Source organism: Talpa europaea (assembly GCF_964194135.1).
Source record: "Talpa europaea genome assembly, chromosome: 8".
In the NCBI taxonomy this organism is placed as follows: domain Eukaryota; kingdom Metazoa; phylum Chordata; class Mammalia; order Eulipotyphla; family Talpidae; genus Talpa; species Talpa europaea.
This window is the reverse complement of record NC_140075.1, coordinates 101,989,056-102,009,530: the sequence shown is the minus strand read 5'-3', so window position 1 is coordinate 102,009,530 and position 20,475 is coordinate 101,989,056. Positions and strand designations below refer to the sequence as shown.

Genomic DNA, 20,475 nt, shown 5'->3' with positions numbered 1-20,475 from the left:
AAAGCAGGCAGGGAAACAATAAGAGATGACTTGTGCCAATTAACCTGGTTGTCTGAAAAAAGAAAAAAAAGAAATGTACATCCTAACTGTATTCCTCAAGAGAAAAGTTGATGACAATGTAATTGCTCCTGATCTATTAGTAATAGAGTGCGTCTACTTTCTTCCAAATAAAGGAAATTTCCCCTGGTTTTCAGAACACATCGAATTCTCAAAGGCCAATATTCTCAAAGGCCAATATAAGCATTTCAAATGCTAGGGTAATTTCATTACCAGGCAAATAAATATGTTAGCTGGAGACTTTCCTGCAAAGGCAGGAAGTCCAGGGTAGGATGACACTGGTTGCGTTATCATGCATTTCGAAAATCCATCTTAGGCAGCAATGCACAGTCAGTGCACTTCGATTTTGTTCTCCCTTTATTATTCTAACTCATATTATGCCCTATGCCACAGTGCAGCCGGGATGTTGTGGAAATAAAGTATTAGGAGATGACAAACCCAATTACCTAAGTGGGGCAAACAAGCCCTCTCACATGAGAACTGTTCAGTCTCCACCGTGGGGAGCTCGGGGTAAATAAAAGCACGGGAATGTCACCAATGACCCTGGCCACACCTGGCTGGAGGGTGGCCCCCTGGAAGAACTGAGGTTTGTCAGCACCTGCCTTAACTCCTGGAGCCTCAAAACCAGTTCTTTCTCTTTGGACGTCAAGCTGAACATCAATCTTTTATCGTATGTTTTTCTATCAAATAAAATCATTAAATGTTACATTTCCTTCTGATTTACAGAAACACAACATTCTCTGGAATCTCAGAGTGAAAGATATTGAGAATTAGAACCAGCAGGCAGGGCACTGTGTCCTTGCTAACCCTGCCCTTCAGGTTCCTACCTGCCCTTGTTGATCCTGAGATGGGGGATCTTGTCCAGAACGGCTTTTTTTCAACCTTGCCCAAATTTGCCATTCACTCCACCTCCTCCCTATACCTCAGTCCCTTGTGGCTCTCACCATCCCCACAGCCACCAGCCTCATGGGGCCAATATTATATCTTGTCTGGACCAATCCAGCAGCCTCCTGCTTCTGTTTTCCCCCCACATTCTGACTCATAAATCTGGGCTGAAGTGTCACTTCTGAAAGCATCTCTTCCCTTTCTCTCCTGCTTCACCTGTGCGCGGTAAAATAATGACCCCCAACTATGCCCATATCCTCATCCCTGGGACCTAAGAATTTGTTAACATGCATGACAAAAGATGCTATTCAGTTAGAGGCCTTGAGATGAGAGGCTTGGCCTGGATGACCTGTGTGGGCCCAATGAAATTACCAGCAACCTTAGGAGAGGGAGGCGGGAGGGTCACAGAAAGAAGGACCTTCGAGGAGGGAAGCAGAGGTCAGAGCAATGTGGCCACAAGCCAAGAGGTGCAGTCAGCCTCTAGACACTAGAAAAAGCAGGGAGCAGATTTCTCCTCTCGCACTTTCAGAAGGAACCACCCCCACCTACGCCTTGATTTCAATCAGTGAGACAAATTTAGAATTTCTAGTCTCCAGAATCAAAAGATAATAAAGTTGTAACTATGGCAATAAGTTGTGGAATTTGTTACAGCAGCAACAGGAAACTATACACACACACACACACACACACACAAGATAAGGTCCCCCTTGGGGAGCCCTCACTACACTGTGCCATTAATAAAGCCTCTTTCTTTCAACTCATGGCTCCATGGCCCCATCTCCATCCCATGCCGTGTACTGTGCCTGGCACTCAGTAGGTGGACAATGATGGCTCAGCAGATGAATGAATAGCAAAGGGAAGGAAGGTCCACTGGCATGTCCAAACCACACAGACTATGTGGATGAGCAGCGTCAAACGGATAACAAACACCTTATTCCAGGAACACTGAACAGCAGGTCCTCCAGCCCAGCCCCCTCAGCCAGTAGTTCCTTCCCCAGCCGCATCTGCCTGGGAAACTCTCATCTTCCTCAGTCTCAGCTCAGAGTTGCCTCCTCCATGAAATCTTCCTGGGCTCCCCTGACAGACTCATCATGCCCATCTCCTCACAAGCTTTGGCGCTCAAAAGCTTGTCTTTTAATCATTGGGTCTCCACTTCATGGCACAGTGCCTGGCACAGGGCAAATGACAGTCCTGGTTTTATTGTCATTGTTGAGGAGGATGACGATTCCTTCAACTATAATGAAAGCCCCATCAGAATCGACACGTCCCTCAATAACAGGCATTTACTAAACACCAGATGGGTTGAGGGGCTGTGTGGGGTGGGATAAATCACTGAGTCATGGTCCCTTCAGGCTTTGGGGACTGACACGCAACACTAGGAACATGCGTCACAGCACCAGGTTGCAAACATCCTGACGAAGGCTAAAAGGGTGACAAGCGATGGCCTCGAGCATGGCGGTCAGTGAACTGGGTCCCTGTACAACCCGCATCCTGGGCAGTGCCAGGGCACCAGCATGCCTGAGGCTGGGCTGATCTGGACTTGAGAAAGGTCTTTTCAGGCCAGTTCCTGGGCCAGTTTGCCAGGAGACTATCGCAGGGAGCTGAGTTTGAACAGAATCCACCAACTCCCGAGCTTCCAAAGCACCAGGAACAAAACCCAGAGTTTCAGTCCCAACCAACTCATCAGTGGCTGGGTGACCTTGAACCTGTCACTTAGTTTCTCTGTTTCCTTATCTGTGAAGAGTGAGTAATAACAGGATTTTTACCCATTGTCGGGAACACCAAATACACTGCTCTGGATTACTGGCCTGAACATCCACAGCTGTCAGCAGTCTCAGCAGGGACCTCAGCATGTCACTGAACATTTTGGGTATTTTGGGTAAAACCAGCTTTGGTTGCTTTAGCAAAGATGACTGTTCATTTCAGTGGCTGAGAAAGGATTTGGTTTGTGCCTTTTCTTTGACTTGGGTAAATCTTTGCGTTTTTTTTTAAAAGCTTTTTTTTTTTTTAAAGATTTATTTATTTATTTATACAAGCACTGGGTACAGTCAGAGGCGCAGGAGGGTGAGAGAATTCACCAGAGCCAGATAGGGAACAGAACAGGCAGACAGACAAAGTACACTGCTGAAGGGAGCAGCGGGAGCGGCAGGAGAGGTCTGCGTGCCATGTGGGACCCTCCCTGGAGGCCAGGGATTGAACCGGTGCTGCAGAGGCTGCAGGCAGCTTCGCAGCCCAGCGCTCGACCACTGCGCCACCAGGGGAGGCCCTCTTTGTGTTTTTTTTTAAGATTTATTTTTTAATTTATTTATGCAAACAAGAGCTGGGGTATAGACCAGAGATGTAGGGAAGTGAGAGGATTCACCGGAGACAGAGTGGGGAGTAGAACAGGCAGAATGACTGAAATACACTGCTGAGGGGTGCAGCAGGAGAGACAAGAGAGGTCTGCTGTGCCATGTGGGTCAGCTCCCTGGCCGGGGATCTAACTTGTGCTGCAGTGGCTGGTGATGGCTTGATAACCCCTGAGCCACCAAGGAGGCCCTTGGATAAATCTTTAAAGGGTGTTTTAATTCATCCATTCTTTTCCTCAGAAACCATCATTACTCTCGCTCTCATACAAAGTTGCCTTCTGGCCTGGGGTGCGCTCCCGGAACTCTCTGTCTGAAGGCAGTAAAGAAGCAAAATTGGCAGATGTTGATGGCAGTAAAGGTAAGGAGAAGTCCTGGCATGTAGCAATCACTTATCTTGTGCCCGCCACTCTGCTAAACACTTTGCTAGGGACCTTCAGCGAGGCCTCCGAGGAGCTGCATCGGCCCTTTGACAAGTCCTGGTTCTCCCCAGAGAGGCCTTTGTAGGTTTCTGCCATACTCAGTCCATAAGTTGGTGTCACCCGGGAGAAAATGTGCCCAATGCCAGTCCACAGAGGGGTTCAGAGCAGAGCAGGAGGCCCGTGAGGTCCATGTGTGTTCATGTGTGTTCATGCGTGCTCATATGTGCTCATGGCTACCACGCTTCCCCACTTCACAGATAAAGAAACTGAGACCCAGAGAGGTCAAATGACTAAACCAAGGTCAGGTGCTCAGAAAGTGGTGGAGCCAGGATTAAAAAAAGTCAGAACAATCTGACTTCAAAGTCAGTTCTCTGGAATGTAGAAACAGAAAAATAGGAAGAAAGAAATTCCAGATGGAAAGGACCCTTTCATTCAACAAGCAGAAAGCCATTTATTTCAGATGGACTTAAAATATTTTCCAGTCAATGAGATAGACTATTTAGTTTCCCAGAGGTGATGGAGTTTTTTCCAATATAATGGATCAGTAGCGACTGGGTGGTATAAATAATGGTCTACACTACTTTACAGCTCCAACAAAAAAGGATTTGGTAACAAATGTTTTGCCAAGAACTGATGAGAAAAAAAGATGCTAGAAGACAATAGCTTTCCATTAATTTCCATTTTTATGCGGAATGTGGGTGGATATGAGGGAACTGGGCAAATATGCTTTGGTTTTGTTGGGCAAGTTCTTAGTAATTTTACATTATTCAGCATTTCCCATGCCCCGTACACTTTGCTGCATCATCCATTCATGCATTTAACCAACAAACACCAGGCCTGTGAGTTTGTTGGGCACCAGCTTGACACTGGGGAGAGACATGAATTATACACGTCCCTGCCTTCAGAGTTAGTGCAGAGCTAGCATGAGTGCACAGATCTGTGCCTAGTTTACTTTCCAGAACCTTCTGTGGTAGTCTTTATCTAGCCCTCCCACCTTGCCAGGAAAGGAGCCGAGGTCACTGACTAGCCTGTCTCAAGCTACTACTCAGTGGCACCCTGGGAATCATCTTCAGACACCTAACCCCAAGTGCCTCGACGCCTCTGAGTCTCCACAGGATTCAGGGTTTCTTGGAAATCTTGTATGCGGTCACCTCATAGGTGCCACTGTCACACAGCAACCTGACTCTGACTGTTGACCCAGGTAAAGTATAACAGTGATTGTGACACACCGGCTGGAGGCAAAGAACAGCTGTCTCCCCTGCCCTCGACACCCCCAACCTCCACCCCCTCTCCAGGTCTGCAATCAGTCCAGGGCCACCTGTACCCACCAGGTGCAGGGGTGAGTGTTGGGAAGAGGGATGGAGAGATGAGGTGCCGACAGTTCCAGCCCCACCAGCCCAAGGGGGTCACCGTAGCTGATTTTAGCATGATCTGCCTCCAAAAAGAGCAGAGAGGATGTCTGTGCTCACAAACTCTACACCCCAGCAGCAAACCCTTGTCTTGCCTATTTCCATGTGACAGCTGCACCTCAAAAGCCACCAAGAAGGTCCTGGTCAGAAAGCAGCGGCACTCTGTGTGTACATACTAATGAAAAGTCACGTCCCCAAAACACACCACAGATAAGCTCTGCCCTGAGGTTTATCACGGCGCTCTCCTTCCAGCAGAGCTAGCACAGGTCTTATGCATGAGCCTAGTTTATCTTCACAGAACCTTCCGTGGTGGGCAGGGGTCATTACCTAGCCAGGAAACGAGCTGAAGTCATTGACTAGCCCATCTCAAGCTACTTAGCAGTGGTGGCCTGGGATCCATCTTCAGGCTTGTTTCCCCTGGAAGAGACTAGAGTATTGTGACATTTCAGGGAACCTTTAGAGACAAAGCCCCTGCCAGAGGAAATGAGGCTGAAAGAGGAGGAAAAGGGAGCTAAGAATGTGCTGCCACCTGGACTCAATCTGTCCTCTCCCCTCCTGACTCCAGATCTTCATCTTGTCTCACCTGAGTCACTGCGACAGCCTACTGTCCTGCCCTGCTTGAACCCATCCTCCACATGGCAGCCAGCTGGCCTCTCCGGGTGTGATCACATCCAGCTCATACGTTCCTCTGCAGGCCCCTTGGAGGTGCAAGCTCTATGGCCTGCACCAAGGCTCTCTTCCAGAACCTGGCACCTGCCTGTCTCCCCAGCCTCACCCGCTGCCACACCCCCATACGCAACCTTCGCCCCAGCCAAACCAGGTCCCTGCATGCTTAGCCCAGGGGAACAGGTCTTGCTTCCTGGATTGCGTTTTTCTTCCCACTCTTTATTTGGCCAACTCCTCCTCATGCTTCAAAACTCACTTCTTGTGTCACTGCCTCCAAGAAGTCCTCCCTTCCTTCTCATTCCCCACGATGATGGGATGCCGTCCCCTATTTTTGTTCTGTGCCTTTAGGTCTCCAGGTGAAGCTCAGCATGGTGCCTACCTCAGGAAGGCTCCTAGTTACAACTTGCTTCATTCCTGAATCCATCCACAAATTTACTTCGTGCCAACATTCATGACATCAAGTTCATACATCGGCCCAAAAGAACATTTGACTTTAGAGTTCATTGAATCTGGTAGATATGAGTAGCCCAGGTGCTATTGTTTTTTCCCCGAGACAGTCATGCAGAGTCAAGGTGTTAAAGTTCTCAGAAAATCAATAGTCCAAAGCAAGCTCTGCACAGTTGCTCACTTGCTAGGGAGGACTAGAATGGAGACAGAGAAGTAATTCACTTCACTGTGCTCCAAACACAGCTGCCTTATTCCCTTCACAAAGGACTGTAAAGCTCACTTTTACTCATAGATATAAAATATTTGTTTTTTTTAAAAAAGAACTATTGAATGGCATGAATCACCCTGGGTGAGTCAACTTTCTGGTCCAGGCAGGCAGGATTTCTGTTCTTCTGCCTCCCCAGGGATCTCTCTGCCTAGGACCAAACAGCATAAATTCGGATTTATGGACTCCCCAGACTGAAGGGTTCTCACTAATGCATGCCCAGATGGGCCGAGAGCACATGGTGCCAGGCTCACTAGGATGCAAAGGATCAGTAGTTTCTTCTCAGGATAGATAAGCAAGTGTTTCTTCCTGACTTTCCCCCAATCTCACATATTTGTAAACCAAGGGCATGACACAAAGCCAGGGATTTCACCAGCAGACAGGCCCAGAGTACGAGGCTCTGCAGACTGAGGCCTCAATAAGGAGGTGGGGAAAAGGATGGGGGAGAGGAGACAAAGGCAGCTAAGGACATCAGATCTACCGATCCCAGAGATCACTTTCCCAGAAAGTGAGAAGTGCGCAGAGGGCAGGGCCTGGAAGCACACGCAGGCATGGAGCTTGGAAGAGCATGGCGCTCTCCGGCACTTTCTAAGGTTTGCAGTTGCTGGATCAAGCCCAAGAGGGAGCCAGCAGACTCTGGGCAGAAGGGGCTGAGATTTAGCAGCAAAATCCAGTGGGAGCCCTTGTTTTGAGAGGGATGAGAATAGGTGATACTGAAGCCAGGGACTGGATGGAATCATCCAGAGGAGATGCAGGAGGAGAGAAGAGTAGAAGAGGGTGCTCAAGGGAGCCACACTTAAGAGATAACTGAGGGGAGAAATGTACACTGGGGAACCCAACATGGCTTCATGGTATCGGCGCTGGGAGTTCTTATTCCTCTCTGTTTCCAGCACCATTCACAAGGCCTGGCTGGGAGAGGCCTCAAGTGTGCTGGATGAATTGATCGCTGTTGTATACCATTGTTTTGCTGCCCATTAATGGTCTTCTCATAGAATGTTTTCTCTCCGTGGCTGCCAGGAAGCTCTCTGTCCAGAACTCCTGGGCACTATAGATTATTCCCGGTACAAAGAGGGATGCTCACTGTATTGCTATAATGAAATGGATCCTCATACACCCACCCCAGCAGAGAGATTCCAGGACGGGAACTATTTCTTGTGTGCGTTGAGCTGGTAAGAACAGCCCTGGCAGTTCCCACAGTTGATCCTTTTTTGGGATACCAGAGGCCCAGCTACCTCGTGCATCTCCCAACAGCCCCTAGACTAGAGGGACTCCAGCCACAGTACCAAGAGGGACTCCATCCAAGGCCAAGGCCTAAAGGTGCAAAGCCAAGGTGGGGTTCTTTTGTCTTATTCTGAAAGGCTTCATGAAGAACATATTTCTCTCCCTGCCCCAAGTTTATTCTTCCACGATTTAAATTAACCAGAGCACTTTTAAAAGGGAAGCTTTTTTCCCTCCCTTTGGGATTTAAAAATAATATAAGCAGCTGCAGTTCCCAAAATATCTCCTTTACCCTGAGGCCAAGTTTTTTAAGTCCTATTGTCAAATCCCATTCCTTCCAGGGACAGGTTTGCCTTTCCCAGGTGCTTTGTCAAAATCAACAAGCAGCTATAAACCAGAGACACATGGGGTGGGAGGGATTAGGATCAAAACAAGAGGGGTGGGAATTGTGTGGGGACTATAACCAAGATGAAAATGCAAATGCATACATTGTGCAAAAATGAAAAATGATGTAAAAATATATATAAAATAAAAAATTAATAAAAAAATAAAAATAAAATAAATAGCTAGAGAAAATATGCCTAAGAAGTTATATAAATTTAATATCACTATATTGATATAAGAAAACTTAAAAAGAAAAAAAGCAATTGCCTCCCTCACTGGGCCCCACAGGGGGATCCTTCCGCATCCCCAGCTTGCGCCTTCTCAAAACACTGCACTTGCCCCCCTGCTCCTTCCAGGGCCTCCAGCATGCCCGGCTGCAGGCCGCCTTACTTCCCAAACGGCCTCCAACCCCACAAACTCTCTTCACTATCTGGGATGACAAATACGCGGAACACAGGCGATTGTCCCAATTCAAACCAACCCTTTTTACAGCCCCATGGAAGAAAGCAAAATTGAAAAATAGGTGTTCACCCATGAGAGAGAGAGCTGATGGTGTTCGTTCCCAGCCCATGCTTTTCCCTGATTCTTCAGCCTCAGGAAATGGGCACACTGTGTCCTACAGAGATGGGGACAGGAGTGGCTAGAGGCACTTTCATAAACCCACATTTACCAGAGCATGAAACACATTGAAGTGACAAGTTCATTGATGTTTGACAATGGAAAAGAAAATGAGGCCTCCCTGGAGGCGCAAGGAGTTAAGACGCAACCTATGAAGCTATCCACAGCTGGTGCAGCACAAGTTCAATCCCCGGCCAGGGAGCTACATGGCGCAGGAGACCTCTCCTGTCTCGCCTGCTGCTCCCCTCAGCAGTGTATTTCAGTCAGTCTGCCAGTTCTGTTCCCCACTCTGTCTCTGGTGAACCCTCTCATCCCCTGCATCTCTGGCCTGTGCCCCAGCTCTTGTATGCATAAATAAATAAATCTTTTAAAAAAAGAAAGAAAGAAAGAAACCCATGGGGGGACATAAACACCCAGTATCAGCCTAAAAGAGACACAGGGAAACCAAAGGAAATGGCCTTAGGTCCCAGCTCCAAGGGCAGAGGCACGGGGCTGGAGGATGCATGCACAGAGCCAGGTAAACATCTGCCCACAGCACCCACAGCACACCCTCCCGCTCTCTCCTCCATATTCACACCCTGACCCCAAGGACAGGAGAAAAGTCCCAACTCGGAAATGCACCACTAAGGACACCAGCTCGGACTCCCACCTGCTGTGCCTCCGGCCTCTCCCTTCCTTCCACTCAGACCATGCCCTGCCCTTATCATGCCCTGCCCTACCCACCTTCTTTCTTCCCTCCCAGACAGCATGGATTCCAGGCTCAACACTTCTCTCCAGCTCACAGACTGAACCCCTTTCCTGTTGTCCTCTTCTGGAGCTGCCTGGAAATACCCGCTTCTGTGTTACCCCTTCTCTCCACTGGGAGCTGACATCCCCTGAATGCTGCCTGGGGGATTGAGGCCCTTCTAAATCCAGAGTTTCCTCCCCTGACTCCCCTTCATGCCACGAGGAACCTGTCCTGCCCCCCTGCTTCCAGACGGCAGTCAGGGAAAATGTCATGAAGATATTAAGGTGTATCTCACTATAAACAAACCTGAAATTATGTATGGAAATCCCTCTGCAAGATGGATATTTACTTTTCAAAAGGATTTTCTGCAGACAGTATTTCAACAGCAAGGTCTGTGTGCATCTAAAATGGACTTTGGCTTATATTTACATAGTTTAAGAACAATTTACGTAGAATGAGGTGTACCCTCACATTGCCCTTCTCCCAGAATCACTGTGATGGAAGTTCAACGCCCAGTGCCTTCTGCTTTGTAAGCAACCTCAAGTCCTCTTCATTTGCAGTGCAGCTGTTCAGTGCTCCTGGCACATTTCACAGTCACTAAAACCTCCCACAAAAAAACTTAGCTACAAGAAATATTTTTTAGATGGTTCTTCCTTCACAGTGTCCTTACCAAGTTGCAGAAAATGAATGAGATCTGTCAAAGGAAGAAAATGGTTTCTTAAAAATACCCTACAAAATGGCTTTGCATTTCAGTCTCCCCCTCTGGATAATTTCCTCTAAAGTGGCTCCCCTGATGCAGTGTCAGGGCTGCTGACTTCAGCAACATTTCTGGGGTTTGCTGCAAATGCAGCTAGCAGGGGCTGGGAGTGAGTGGCGAGAAGAAGAGAAGACTGAAAGGGAAAAGAATACCCCCATTATTCCTCATGAGGCTGGGGAGACAGCAATGTAGAAAATGTACAGATCCTGTACTCTGAAGACTGAGAAATATTTTGAAATGTTATTAATAGCTCTAATTAGTGAAGTCTTCAAGGAATCAACAGAGTGACTGAAAAATTGGAGGAGTGGATATATAAGGGAGGGAAGGAACCTTCTATAAACCAGCTCAGTGTGTTCCCAGCAACACCTAGGATTGGCAGAGAAAATGGGGTCTGCTGAGGGCAAAAGCAAATCCTCCCAGGGAAGCCCTAGGGCTGAACCAGCCTCCAGGGGAATTTTCCACACCAGAGAGCTGCTGAATGCAGGCAAAACATTCCAGCCAGACCAACATCTTGCTGCACCCCCCAAATAGCTAGTCTTTTCTTACTATCATTCCTCCTGATAAAAGGGAAATTCCTCTAGATGCCCTTGAACATGGATACTTTCTCCTCCGGATAGTCCATTACCCCAATCCCTGTGCACAGCATACAGTGAGAACTCAAATAATGGTCATGAAGTGGATTCAACAATGTTTGTCAAGTATCCATGGGGCTTCAGACACCAGGAGGTGCAAACATAATAGGGTAGAAACCGACTGTCCAGGAACTGAGGCAAAAGGATGGGTGAACTGAGGGGTGGGGGGCGAGGGTATCTTCACGTCCACTCCCATGTAATTAGAAAAAGCCCAGCACTCAGGGATGCAGGGAAGGTGTCCAGAATCTCACAGAGCAAACAGATCCTCCTGTGAAAAACCCCCAGATACCTGCCAAGTTAGAATCTTGCTTAAGCAAGGTCATGAGAAGGTCACAAAGCAAGGATGTCCAAATCTTTTCTCCCATTCCATAGGGATAGTTTCTTTCACTGTGCAGCATTTTTTTTTTTTGAAGTTGTCCCATTTGTTTATGTTTGTTTTTGTTTCCCTTGTTGTTGGAGCCGAATCCCCAAAGACATCTCTGAAGTCAATGTCTTGGAACATTTTGCTTTTGTTTTCTTCTATGTCTTTCTTTCTATGTCTATGTCTTCTATGTTTTCTTTGTTTCAGGTAGTAAATCTACACAATGGAAAACTACTGAGTCATAAAGAAAAGATAAATTCCTGTCATTTATGACAAAATGGATGGAACAAGAAAAGATTATGCTAAGCAAAATAAGTCAGAAGGAGAAAGACAAACACCAGATGATTTTACTCATATTTGAAATAAGGAGAACTAAAACAAAGGGTCAGACAAAACTAAATCCAAACAAATCCTAGAAATCTTATTGTAGAATTAAGATTGTCTGCAATTCCCAAGTCATGGAACAACTTATTGATAATTGTCCTTCAACAAATAAATGGACAAAGAAACATACTTGATGGAATACTACACAGCCATTAAAAAGATGAAATAGTGGTTTCATCTTTTTTGGATGGACAAAATGGATGGACCTCAAGGTGATTATGTTAAGTGGAATAAGTCAGAAAGTGAAAGAGAGATGTTGGATGGCTTCACTCATTCACGGAATATAAGTAACAAAAAAAAAAAATACACAGAATAAATACAGTAGGAATAAATCTTAGACTTAGTGAAAGAATTTAATGGTTACCAGAGGGAACAGCAGGGAGGGAGGAGAGGCTGGAGGAGGAAGACAGATGGGGTATTGGCCAGAATGGTTTGGTGGAAGGCAAGTGCAACATGTGCACATATGGAGGAGCAAAATGTAACCCCAAAATTAAAATTAAAAAATAATAATTAAGGCTACCAGAGGGGAAAGGTAGATGTGGGAAGCCAAGGGGAGAAAAGGTTGGATGGACTATGATGAAGGACTCTGGGTGCCTCGGTGGGAGGAGTGGTATAGAAACATATATCTTCAGAGGTAGGGGCCTGTACCTCTGACTCATATGCAGTATTGTAAAACAACAAAAAAATAATACAATCGATTAATAAATAAAATTAGCTTATTATCCCAAAAAAAGCAAGGCATGTACAGAGTTTGTTTGGTCATGGTTTCAAGGATTAAATTCCTCCTCACTGACCCTCAGACCCAAATCTGTCTACCCAAGCCAAGTCTCTATGTGAACAGTTAATGTCAATGAAGCACAAACATTTTTCTGTCAAAGAACTGCCCCATTATAAGAAGTATGGGACATTATTTGAAAAACCACAGCCAAAACACAGAGTAGATACTGAGCCCTGGCACCAAGTAGGGCTCAATAAATAAGTGTAGAATGAAAATAAAGCATCTGACTTGCCAAATTAATGAGTGTGAACTTTGGAGGCAAGAGCCTCTTAATAACAAAACTTGGGGGAAAGCCATTTTCATCGGTGGTTCAATCTGACCTTTGGTTCTTAGGTTTTCACCAAGGAACAGATTCTTTATAGAAAACCCCAGCTGGAGAGCCCCGCCCCCCAGGAGGAGACCAGCACCAGCACACAGCCCCGGCCGCCTGGTAAGCTTGCGCAGAAAGTGGCGCGCTGATCCGGATCGGATCGCAGCTGCCCAGGTACCCGCGCCTGCGACCTAGGCTTGCGGGGAGACCGCGGAGGCCCTCCCTGAGTGAGCAGGAACAAGGCGACCAGGCAGGGAAGCAGGATTCAAAAGGCGCCATTCCCGCACCACTGATCTGGGCTACAGCCCGCATCCTGGAACTGAGGGCTTTGGAACTGAGACCCGGGGCACGAAATTAGGGGCGTGGGTTCCCCACGACGGTGGGGCACAAGGCAGACACAGCACCCCAAAGCCGTTGAGGTGTACCCTACCATCCCCGCTCTGCTCCCTGTCCCACGGGGTGGAAAATCAGCTCCCCAAGGGCTCTAGGAGAGATCTCTGGCGCCACCTAGTGACTTGAAGCCAGAAGAGGCTCCTGAAGGAGCTAGTAGCCAGCTGGGGAGTTAGCCCACACCGGGCCCCTTCCGAACAAGTAGTCTGAGCCCACAGGGAGAGCGAGCACCCACAGCCGGGGCAGACCAGGCGCGCAGAAGAGTGTGCCTGAGACCAGACGCGCAGGGAGTGTGTCCCACATCACCATTTTAGAACAGGGACATTTCTTCAGTAAAGACTACCTGCAGAAGGCTTCCTCAGGAGCCAGAGGTGAGCGGGGGACCTTTCTCCAGTAAAGACTGCTTGAAACTGACAGATCACTCCTGGAGGAACCAGAGGGGAGCAGAGAAGCTCACCCAAGATGCCGGCCAGTCCCAACAACACAGTGTCCCAACGCATACGGCAAATTAGAAAACAGACAGTAGGGAGGAGAAGAACCACACGCAACCTAGCAACTCTCCAGAGAAAAAGCACACCACAAAAAGAAAACCAGCCCCCAGATTGCAACAACAATAACTTGGAAGAATTTCTGAGCCTTCCAGAAAGAGAATTTAAAATTGCTGTGATTAAAAAAACTGACAGAAGTCATAAAGGAAAACAATGATAAGGGAAAAATAATCAACGATCAGAAGAATGCAATTGAGTCCCTAGAGAGGGAAAACAATGGTCAGAAGAAAGAAATTGAGTCCCTAAAGAGGGAAGTAAAAGAAATGCAGGAGATCAAAGTATTAGTGGAAGAACTAAAGAATTCTGGGAAAAGCAATGAAAGCAGAATTGATGAAATGGAAGAACGAATAAGTGCTCTTGAAGACACAGAAATAAAAAGAACCAAAACAGAAAAGGAAAGAGAAGTACGAAGGAAAAAGAACGAGGAAAGACTTCGGGAACTATCTGACTCCATGAGGAAAGGAAATATAAGAGTTATAGGAATACCAGAAGGAGAGGAGAGAGAAGTAGGAACAGAGAAAATATTCAAAGAGATAATTGAAGAGAACTTCCCAAATGTGAAGAAGGAGCTGAAAATTGATATACAAGAAGCAAGAAGAACACCAAACTTCCACGACGAAAGGAAAAATACAGCAAGACACATAATAGTAAAGCTCCCAAGAATCCAGGACAAGGAAAAAATAATGAAGCTGGCAAGAGGGAAGAAACAGATAACATTCAAAGGAAAACCAATCAGGCTGACATCAGACTTCTCCGAAGAAACACTACGGGCAAGGAGAGAGTGGAGGGACATAGTCAACAGACTCCAAGAAAACAGATGCCAACCAAGAATACTCTATCCCGCAAAGCTCTCCTTCCTCTTTGAAGAAAGAATATGGACCTTCCCAGACAAACAGAAACTCCGGAATTTCATTGCAACTAAACCCCCACTCCAAAAAATACTACAAGGAGTCCTAAAGCCAGAACCTCAGAGGGACGAATAACAATGAAAGAAGGCCAAAAAAAAAAAAAAGTTATTAAAAGAATAAATAAATAAAATCAAAGGAAAGACAAACACAATGGCAAATACAGATGTTAACATATCAATAGTAACTCTAAATGTAAATGGACTAAACTTTTCAATAAAAAGACACAGAGTTGCAGCCTGGATTAAGAAACAAAACCCAACCTTTTGCTGTCTCCAGGAAACACATTTAGCTACAAAAGATAAAAATAGGCTCAAAGTTAAAGGATGGAAAACAATCCTACAAGCAAATGGACCAAAAAAGAAAGCAGGAACAGCTATACTTATATCAGATAAAACAGATTTCAAACTCAAAAAGATAAAAAGAGACCCCAATGGTCACTACATTATGATCAAGGGGACAATACTTCAAGAAGAAATAACACTCATTAACATATACTCACCAAACGAAGGAGCACCAAAATATATCAGACAACTGTTGTCCTCTCTGAAAACAGACATCAGAGAAAACACATACGTAGTGGGAGACTTCAACACACCACTATCAACAATGGATAGATCAACAAGACAAAAAATAAGTAAAGAAACCAAAGCTCTAAATAAGGACCTAGAGCAATTGGGCTTAACAGACATCTATAGAACACTAAACCCAAAAAAAACGGAGTACACATTTTTCTCAAGCGCACACGGATCATTCTCCAGGATCGATCACATACTGGGGCACAAGACAAACATCAACAGATACACCAAGATTGAAATCATATCAACCATCTTTTCTGACCATGAAGGCATCAAACTAGAAATAAACCATAAAAAGAAGGCAAGGAACTTTCCTACCTCATGGAGATTAAAAGCCACACTACTGGAAGACCATTGGACTAATGAGGAGATCAAAGAAGAAATTAAAAAATTTTTTGAATTGAACGACAAGGAGGACACCAATATCCTAAATGTATGGGATGCAGCAAAAGCAGTAATAAGAGGAAAATATATAGCAATAGAAGCTCACATCAAGAAACAAGAAAGAACGCAAAGAAACAACCTAATCTCGAAGCTCAAAGATCTAGAAAAAGAACAACAAAAAAACCCCAAAACCAGTAGAAGAAAAGAAATAATAAAAACCAAAGCAGAAATAAATGAAATTGAAACTAAAAAAACAATCCAAAAGATCAATGAAACCAAGAGCTGGTTCTTTGAAAAAATCAATAAAATAGACAAACTCCTAGCCAGGCTCACAAAGGAAAAAAGGGAGAAAGCACAAATAAACAGGATCATCAATGAAAGAGGAGAAATCACAACGGACACAGCAGAAATCAAAAGAATAATCAGTAACTACTATGAACAGTTATATGGAAACAAGTTTAACAATCTAGAGGAGATGGACAAATTCCTACAACTCTACAATCACCCAAAGCTAGATAAAGAAGAAATAGAACACCTAAACAGACGAATTACAAGCAGCGAAATTGAAATGGTAATCAAAAACCTCCCCAAAAACAAAAGCCCAGGACCTGATGGATTTACAAATGAATTCTACCAAACATTCAGAGACGAATTAGTGCCTATCCTTCACAAACTCTTCCAAAAAATTGAGAAGGAAGGGACAATACCAAACACGTTTCATGAAGCCAACATTAAACTAATACCAAAACCGAACAAGGACAACACAAAAAAGGAAAACTACAGGCCAATCTCCTTAATGAACACTGATGCAAAAATCCTCAATAAAATTTTAGCTATCAGAATCCAACAATGTATCCATAAGATAATTCACCACGACCAAGTAGGATTCATTCCACGGACACAAGGATGGTTTAACATCCGAAAATCAATCAACGTTATCCAACACATCAACAAAAAGAAATATAAAACCATATGATAATATCAATAGATGCTGAGAAAGCTTTCGACAAAGTGCAACACCCATTCATGATAAAAGCCCTTGAAATTCTTGGGATACAAGGAACATACCTCAACATCATAAAGGCCATCTATGACAAGCCAACAGCCAGTATCATTCTCAATGGTGAAAAGCTGAAAGCAATTCCATTAAGATCTGGAACAAGACAAGGATGTCCACTCTCACCACTGCTTTTCAATATAATACTGGAAGCCCTAGCCAGGGCAATAAGACAAGAGAAAGACATCCAAGGAATCCAAATAGGAAAAGAAGAAGTCAAACTATCACTATTTGCAGACGATATGATATTATACATAGAGAACCCCAAAAACTCCACAGAAAAGCTAATTCAACTCATCAATCAGTTCAGTAAAGTGGCAGGATACAAAATCAACACGCAAAAGTCAGTAGCCTTCCTATACACAAACAATAAATCTTAAGAAGAAGAAATCAAAAAAACCATCCCTTTTGCTATTGAAACAAAAAAAATCAAATATTTGGGAATAAATCTAACAAAAGAGGTAAAGGACCTATACAAAGAAAACTATAAAACACTGTTAAAAGAAATAGAAGAAGACACAAAGAAATGGAGAGACATCCCCTGCTCATGGATTGGAAGAATAAACATTATTAAAATGGCCATCCTTCCAAAAGCAATATACAGATTCAATGCTATTCCAATCAAAATTTCAATGTCATTCTTCAAAGAAATAGAACAATTATTGATGAAATTCATATGGAATCACAAAAAACCCCGAATAGCCAAAGCTCTCCTGAAAAAAAAAGAAGGGAATGGAGGCATCACACTCCCAGACTTCAAACTATACTACAAAGCCATAATCATCAAAACTGCATGGTACTGGAACAAGAACAGACATACAGACCAATGGAATCGAATAGAAAATCCAGAAATAAACCCACAGATTTATGGTCAACTAATCTTTGACAAAGGAGCAAAGAATATGCATTGGAGCAAAGAAAGTTTGTTCAATAAATGGTGCTGGGAAAACTGGGTCGCTACATGCAAAAGAATGAAGCTTGACCACTACCTCACACCATACACAAAAATCAACTCAAAATGGATTAAAGAACTAGACATAAGACCTGAAACCATAAAATATATAGAAGGAAATATAGGCAAAACACTACGTGATTTGCACATCAAAGACATCTTTACAGACACATCACCCAAAGCAGTGATAGTGAAGGCAAAGATCAACAGCTGGGACTACATCAAATTAAAGAGCTTCTGCACAGCAAAAGAGACAATAACAAAAACAAAGAGAAACCCCACCAACTGGGAGAACATTTTTGCACCCAACACTCATGATAAAGGACTGATCACAAAAATCTGCAAAGAGCTGATGAGACTCAACAACAACAAAGAAAAGAATCCAGTCAAAAAATGGGCAGAAGAGCTAAAAAGAAACTTCTCTGAAGAGGAAATGCAAATGGCCAACAGGCATATGAAAAAATGTTCAACATCACTTGTCATCAGGGAAATGCAAATCAAAACTACCATGAGATACTATCTTACAGCAGTGAGAATGGCACATATTAAAAAAACTAGCAACAACAAATGTTGGCGAGGGTGTGGAGAAAAAGGAACTCTTCTGCACTGTTGGTGGGAGTGCAAACTGGTCCAACCACTGTGGAAAGCTGTGTGGAGATTTCTGGACCTACTAAACATAGAGCTTCCATATGATCCAGCAATTCCACTCCTAGGTATTTATCCAAAGGACACAGAAACATCAATTCCAAAGAACACCTGCACCCCTATGTTTATAGCAGCACTGTCTACAATAGCTAAGCTTTGGAAACAACCCAAATGCCCAAAAATAGATGACTGGATCAAGAAGATGTGGTACATATATACCATGGAATATTACTCAGCATTCAAAAAAGATAAACACATGCAATTTGCAGCAACATGGATGGCGCTGGAAGGGATCATGCTCAGCGAAATAAGCCAAAAAGAAAAAGAAAAATACCGGATGGTCTCACTCATAGCAGGAATCTAGAAAACTTAAATAAGGGACCAGGAAAATGAATATGAGAAAGTGAAAATCAAAATCAACAAAAAACTATGAACCAGAGACACTTTTAGGGGGGCGGGGGCGGGAGGGGAGGGACTGGGGTCAGAATGGGGGGGCTGTAATTGTATGGGGAATATAACAATAAAATTTATAAAAAAAAAAAATTTATAAAAAAATTTATAAATTAAAATTTATAAAAAAAAAAAAAAAAAAAAAGAAAACCCCAGCTGAGTCAGACACTTTGGTTTCAAACTGTACTTAAATGCTTTGAAATTGGGTCTGAAGAGGTCATTTGAATTACGGTCTGTGGTTATGCCTCCTCTACCTCAGAGAAAAGCAGACAGAGAAATTCATAGGATAATTAAAATAGTGAATGACTCAGCCAGGCAGTCTTGGAATTTGTGGGCATTTCCGAGTTCCCTGCCAGTTAAAGAGTTTTAAGAGCCCCTCGGAAGGCAGTTGCATTGAAGCTGCTAGAACAGGGAGGTGCCATTTGTTCCACAACCACAAACTGAAGAGTAAAGCTGTCAGAAACTATGTGCCTGGTTCCTCAAGCATGGTCCAGGGTGCCACAGCACTAAGTCATGGAGAAGGTCATGCTAGGCCCATATCAGGGCACTCTTTAAGGAAGGCCCCACGTGCCTAAGAAGGTCCTTTCCATTCAACTCATTTTCCCCACAGCACATAATGCAGCTTCTACCAAACCATCGTCTGACAAGTACCTACTGTGTGCTCAACACTGTGAGGTTCTAAGAGAAGTTTTAATTATCACCAGAAATAACATCCCTCAAAGCTGGCTGTCCTTATTCGTTTTAGTAGCTAAACCCAGAAGTAGATCATGCGGTAATTTTTATGTGACAGTCTACTAGGGCTGACTTGTTAAATGTGTGTATGTGCATGTGCACTAAAATTCATGTAAATTTTAATTCAAAAAACCCACCCTTTTAACCATTTTAAAGTATACAATTCAAAATGGGCTGCTAGATTCAGCGTATAAAAATACAAGACAACCAGTACATTTGAATTTCAGATTTAAATAAATGGAAAAAAAATGTTTTAGGATAAGTCTATCCCACACAATATTTGGGACATATTTATACTTTACATTAAAAATATCTGAAATTCAAAGTTAACCAGGTATCCTGAATTTTATTTAAGTCTGGGGGACAGGAGGAACTCACCCACCAGCCACCCAACACAGCCAGTCAAAAATGGAGGTAGGAATGACACTAGTGGCACCACCATAAAACTGTATGAAAGCCATTGGGCTTCACGTCTCATCCCCACCAAAACCACTCTTGGAAGGATCTCCCCTCTCTCCACCTTGCCAAGTCCACAGACACCATCCTGGCCACATTCGGCTGACCTCTCAGCTGTAGCCCACACACAAGTCTTGCACCTTCTTCTTGTTCCTGCATTTGGCCTCTGTGGCCCCCCACACTCTCAAGATTTTCCTCCATTTTCTCTGGCTGGGCTTTCTGAAATCCACTCTGCTGATTCTAAAAATTCCTAAATATGGACTTTTATGGGAATCGTTCCTGGGCCTCTTTTTCTCTGTATTCTTTCCCTGAGTAGTTTCTTCCAGGGTCATGGTTTACATACGACCCACTTCTGGTGCCTCCCAGGGCAGCAGCAGGCAGAGGCCAGGTTCACCTCTGAATCTGGGTGCAAAAGTCACAGGAGCTGCAGGCATGCTGCATCCCAAGTCTCTGACCCCAAGGGCTAAGCCAAGCCCACCTTGGAGGTGTCCAGAGCTACCTGCTTCTGAATATAACAAAGATGCTGGTTAGGTCACAGGGATACAGATGCCCAGGTCACTATGGCTATCACCATAGTAACATCTGAGACATCTGCAGGAACCTACGGGCTGCATGGAGGACCAAATACCCATCACCCAGTGACCAAGCTTCTGCTGTGTATGTAAGTCAAGGAGACCACGGGCTCAGAGGTCTCAAAGCCCAGGATTTGGTGC

The 20,475-nt window shown here is 44.5% G+C and overlaps 1 protein-coding gene across 1 annotated transcript in view; it reads right to left on the bottom strand.

The window, feature by feature from the left end:
• The window catches only part of KCNK10 (potassium two pore domain channel subfamily K member 10), a gene marked incomplete at its 5' end in the record, with an annotated part of 116,657 nt that overhangs the window by 63,520 nt on the left and 32,662 nt on the right, over positions 1–20,475 (bottom strand). The gene's annotated exons all lie outside the window — the stretch shown is intronic.